Consider the following 6112-nt stretch of genomic DNA (forward strand, 5'->3'; position numbering starts at 1 on the left):
CAAGCACAAATGGTTTAAACCACTGCTCTGTCACAGTAAAAAGCTGTAGGTGGGTTAAACTCTGATCATCTACCTGTGTTGTGTAGAAAGGAGCTTCCCAGGACACCAGTCTTACCGGGAATTTGAAACATTACTGAAAGATCAGGGGAGATGTGCAATGAACCTGTTTCCAATGCCAGAGAGGTGCCCGTAAGTGGAAAAGTTAAGAAAAGTTTGCTGTTACAGCCCTAGCAGGTGCAGCAGTGGCCACCTGGAACTCTGTATCCTGTAATGGTGTCTGCTGGGACCAAGTTATTTATTATCTAAACTTAAACCTTTGGGGATTCCCAGTGGCTCAGTGGTAAAGAATCTGCCTGCAATGCAGGAGCTACAGGAGACACAGGTTCTATCCCTGGGTCAGGAAGATCCCCTGAAGAAGGGCATGGCATCCCACTCCAGTATTCTTGCCTGGAGAATCCCATGGACAGGATACTGGTGGGCTACAGTCCATGGGGTCACAAAGAGTCAGACATGACTGAAGTGACTTAGCACACACGCAAACCTTTAAGACACCTGTGAAGATGTTCTGGGTTCAGGTACTCAGTAAGAAAAAACTTGAGACAGAACAAGAATGAAAAAAAAATGGAAGTGTTTTGGCAACTGTGTGGATGTGTGTGTCTTTAAAGAACACAGATGGCTCTGCCATTAGTAATCTGTGCATCCATTACTATGTATAATTTTTATTAATTAAAAATAATTTTCTCCCCACTTCCACTAATTGTTAAACAAATACAGAAAATGCATTTACTTTAGTGTACCTTTGTCAGAATCAAATAACACGAAGTACATAAATAGCAAGTATGGATTCAAATAACACGTTAAGTACATTAAATGGTGTTTAATAAATGATCACTGTGGCCCTAAGTACCCTACTACTCAGAATATTTATCTTAATTTGGGGTTTGGGAAATAGTATAAAACTCTGTTATTATTCTCCAAAACATCTTGAAGACCATTTTCAGGTCTGATCAGTCTTTATTTGTCAGGAAGAACCATCTTATTTTTAACCAGTTACAAACAGACTCAGAGTCCAAAAGACTGTGCAAATATTTACCATTTCCACCTGGCCTCCTTTCAGTTAATACCATCCCAGCCGTGTGTGGGTCATTCTTCTAACTGTGGAAGGTGGATGGGTCAGGGCAACGTTTAAAGGAGGGAGACTGAACAGAAGGCTATTGGACTAGCCCATCTGGATTCAAGACAATTTTAGAGGTAGAATCAACAAGACTTACTGATGGATGGGATGAGAAGGGTGAAAGAATAGGAGTTCTGAACTTGTTTGTTACACAGCAGCATTGTAACCAATGCCTTTCTTGTACATACCAAGTTATATAACACAGTAACATTACAGACACTAGAAAAAACATACTGCAAGCATCCAAAGAGAAAGAAAAAAGACTGGTAAGAGATAATAGAAGATACATATATTGGTCTCTGCCTCTTATTCCCAGCACAGAGTTCCTAAAACCTTTTAATCTCCCAAGTGATAAGAGCACCAGGAGCATTTTTTTGTTGTTGTTGTACTCAAATTTGATCTTTGGCCCTGATTCCTCACCCAGGGCTCCTAGATCCCCTGGGATTTCCTGGGTGATAGCAGTGCCTTTTGTTCTAATGAAGTGACTCTGGGTGGGCTTCCGAATGGGGGGAGCAGAGGGTGGGGGGAGGGTGGTCACCAGAAAGACCCAGCCATGATTAGAAGCTTGGAATTTTCTGGGACTTCCCTGGAAGTCCAGTGGTTAAGACTGAGCTTCCACTGCAGAGGGCAAGGTTTTAATCCTTGGTTGGGGAACTAAGATACTGCACACAGAGCAGCTCTCTGAACCCTGTACTTGGGGGATTCTGATAGACAGGGAGGCCTGGCATGCTGCAGTTCATGGGGTCGCAAAAAGAGTCAGACTGAGCGACTGGACTGAACTGAACTGATGGAGGCTTAGTCACATAGGCAATATCAAACATTAACTCCCTTTCTCTAGAGAACGTAATTTTCTGCCCCACCCTGAATTTTCATTGATTAACACAAGGAGGCACTGGGAGAATGGTGCCCCTAGAGAGAAGCATGGAAGCTCCGCACCACTTCCTGCATCCCTTCCATCTACAGAGTTCATCTGTATCTTTTACCACATTCTTCGGAAACAAAGTGATAAACAGTAAACTATTTACACATGAGCTGGGACTGCAAAGGGAGGGGGAAAGAATGATATCTTCCATTTTCAGTAGGTGGAAGTAAACAGATAATTCCCCAAACAGAAGTATCAAAAAGTAGCAGTTCACACATTTAGAACCTTGGAACTAAGTTCCAAACAGCCAAAAGTGCTGAAAGTAGTTGCCTCCAGAGCAGAAATCAATGACACTTTTTAAGGGAAGGAATAGTAACCAGAGGATAATGAAAAGACTAGCTCTTGTTAAAAAGGAAAAAAAAAATTTGGTACATTTGCACCAATATTACCAGTGTCTATCTCTGCAAAAGGGATTTGGATTTTTATGTAATATAGTGAAATAATAACCCAATTATTGATACAATATATTGATACATAAGATCTTATGGAAAAACTCAAATGAACTTTTTGGCCAACCCAGTATTACTATCATTGTGGTAGCTATCAGTTTAAAAGCATTTACTATATCCCGAACTATATCTTATCTATGTACTTTATACATATATTAACCATATGAGATATTTTCATCCACATCGTATAGCTACGGAAGCTGAAACACAAGGTAAGGAACTTTCCATGACTGCGCAGAATTTGAACCCAGACAGTCTGGCTTCAGGGCCTGTGCTCAGTCCTGACAATCCAAGTCATCTACACTAGTCAGGACTCTGGTTCCAAGTATCAGAAACCTAACTTAAACTGTCTTAAGTAAGAAGGCAAATTTATTAACCCATGTAAACATAGGGATAGGGTTTTCAGAGTTAACTGGATTAAAGGACTTGAACTCAATGTTTTCTGACCCTTGTTTAAGTTCCTACGTCTAGATGTTAGCTTATTTAAGCCTTATTTAAATAAGGCTTTTTTTTCTTTTTGATTTAAAATAAGGCTTATTTAGATGTTGCTTATTTAAGGCTCCTCCAAGTGGCAAGATATACATCCACAGTATTTCTCAGTTATAACCTTATAGGCTGTAACTTAAAGAGAAAGAGAATGCAACAATGAGACAACCACTACACACCTATCAGAACGGCTAAAATCCAAAACACCAACGCCCAGTGCTGGCAAAGATGTGGAGCAACAGGAACTCCCACTCACTACTGGTGGGAAGGCAAAAATAGTACAGCCACGTTGGAAGACAGTAAAGTGAAAGTCAGTCATTTTGCAACCCCAGGGACTGTAGCTGCCGGGCTCTTCTGTTCATGGAATTTTCCAGGCAAGAATACTGGAGTGGGTTGCCATTTCCTACTCCATCTGGAAGACAGTTTGATGGTTTCTTACAAAATTAAGGGTAACTACCAAGCAATCCAGCAATGCTCTTTAGTATTTACCCAAGTGAGTTGAAAACTTATGAGCACACAAAAACCTACTCAGAGATATTGACAGCAGCTTTATTCATGATTATTACAATTTGGAAGCAACCAAGATGTCCTTCAGTACGTGAATAAATAAACTGGTACATCCAGACAAATGGAATATTAATCAGTGCTAAAAAGAGATGAATTACCTAAATCAGAAGTCAGCAAACTACAGCCTATGGGACAAATAGGGCCCCCTACTTGTTTTGTAAATAAAATTTTATTGAAACACAGCCATAAAAACAAAAAGAAATGAGCTATGAAGCTATGATATTACATGAAGGAAATGTAGATTGCAAAGTGAAAGAAGCCATTCTGAAAGGGCTACATACTGATATGATTCAAACTATGTAAGATTCTGGAAAAGACTTTCTCTCCAAACTCTGTGAAATAGATCTGGAGAGTAACTCTTATTGCTTCACTGATGGTCATACGCCCCTCCCTGGGATTGTCACTGTGGTCAAGAGGAGAATGAGATAGACATGGGCCAGATCTGAGTGACATGCCCATTACTGTGGCTTGGGGTGGGGCAGAATTACAGGGAGGAAGAGGAGAGTGATGTTTTATCAGCAGGGGGAATTGGTGCTGGGCAGAAAAAAACAACAGTGGCCACACCTCACCTGTATTATGGATATATTTAAAAGTTCTTGGTTTTCTTTTGAAAAAGGAAAAGAACACTTACCATTTTTCAGCTTGAAAAATGTGGTTCCATTGGAAAGGAGAATTAATGGAGAGAAAGAGAAGGTCAGGGTGAAAACAAGAGAACATAAGGGCTAAGAAGGGGAAAAGAAAATGAAGAGAATTTAGGACAGCATATTAAAGGCCAAACGAAATGGCCTTTCCCATGTATGGGCAAAACTTATAAAATTAGTATCTCTATAAACTAGAACAATTTTATTCTTTAAATAATATTCTTACAGACGAAGATATGAGACCCAGTTCTAGCCAAGAAGATGGTGAAGGGATGTCCTGTGAGACTCCCAGGAAAGTTGTTTCTTTGCCTACCTGTAGACATTGAAATTAAAAGACACTTACTCCTTGGAAGGAAAGTTATGACCAATCTAGATAGCATATTAAAAAGCAGAGACATTACTTTGCCAACAAAGGTCCATCTGGTCAAGGCTATGGTTTTTCCAGTGGTCATGTATGGATGTGAGAGTTGGACTGTGAAGAAAGCTAAACGCTGAAAAATTGATGCTTTTCAACTGTGGTGTTGGAGAAGGCTCTCGAGAGTCCCTTGGACTGCAAGATCTAACCAGTCCATCCTAAAGGAGATCAGTCCTGGGTGTTCACTGGAAGGACTGATGCTGAAGCTGAAACTCCAATACTTTGGACACCTCATGCAAAGAGTTGACTCATTGGAAAAGACCCTGATGCTGGGAGGGATTGGGGGCAGCAGGAGAAGGGGACAACAGAGGATGAGATGGCTGGATGGCATCACCAACTCGATGGACATGAGTTTGAGTAAACTCCAGGAGTTGGTGATGGACAGGGAGGCCTACCATTCATGGGGTCTCAAAGAGTTGGACACAACTGAGTGACTGAACTGACTGACTGACTGTAGACATTGGACCGACATGTACAGCAATCATTTGGCAAACACAAAAAGAAGGCCCGCACCCTAATGATGACAGGACGAAAACACAGACGGAACCTGTGTCCCTAAGGGCACTGCAGGAGCACGTCACTAGCCCTGGACTTCCTACCTCTGGACTCCTTATAGATAAGGAAAACAACTCAAGCTGCTGCAGTTAGGTTCCTATTACAGGCAACAGAACCCTTATATCTTAAGGGTTACAAATATCTAGCATCACTTTATCACTACCTAGAGAAGTTATGGAGAAGGCAGTGGCACCCCACTCCAGTACTCTTGCCTGGAAAGTCCCATGGACGGAGGAGCCTGGTAGGCTGCAGTCCATGGGGTTGCTAAGAGTCGGACACAACTGAGCAACTTCACTTTCACTTTTCACTTTCATGCACTGGAGAAGGAAATGGCAACCCACTCCAGTGTTCTTGCCTGGAGAATCCCAGGGACTGGGGAGCCTGGTGGGCTGCCAGCTATGGCGTTGCACAGAGTTGGACACTACTGAAGTGACTTAGCAGCAGAAGCAGAGAAGTTACAAGTTATACATTTGTATTAAAAACACCATTTTCTCATTCCAGTCATCTTTTCTGACCACAATGCAGTAAGATTAGATCTCAATGACAGGAAAAAAACTATTAAAAATTCAGACATATAGAGGCTAAATAACATGCCTCTGAATAACCAACAAATCATAGAATAAAGCAAAAAAGAAATCAAAATATGCATAGAAATGATTGAAAATGAAAACACACAACCCAAAACCTATGGGACACTGTAAAAGCAGTGCAAAGGGGAAGGTTCATAGCATTACAGGCTTACCTCAAGAAACAAGAAGAAAGTCAAATAAATAACCTAACTCTACACCTAAAGCAACTAGAGAAGGAAGAAATGAAGAACCCCATGGTAGGTAGAAGGAAAGAAATCTTAAAAATTAGGGCAGAAATAAATGCAAAAGAAACTAAAGAGACCATAGCAAAAAT

This window comes from Odocoileus virginianus, chromosome 9, assembly GCF_023699985.2.
Source record: "Odocoileus virginianus isolate 20LAN1187 ecotype Illinois chromosome 9, Ovbor_1.2, whole genome shotgun sequence".
Classification (NCBI taxonomy): Eukaryota; Metazoa; Chordata; class Mammalia; order Artiodactyla; family Cervidae; genus Odocoileus; species Odocoileus virginianus.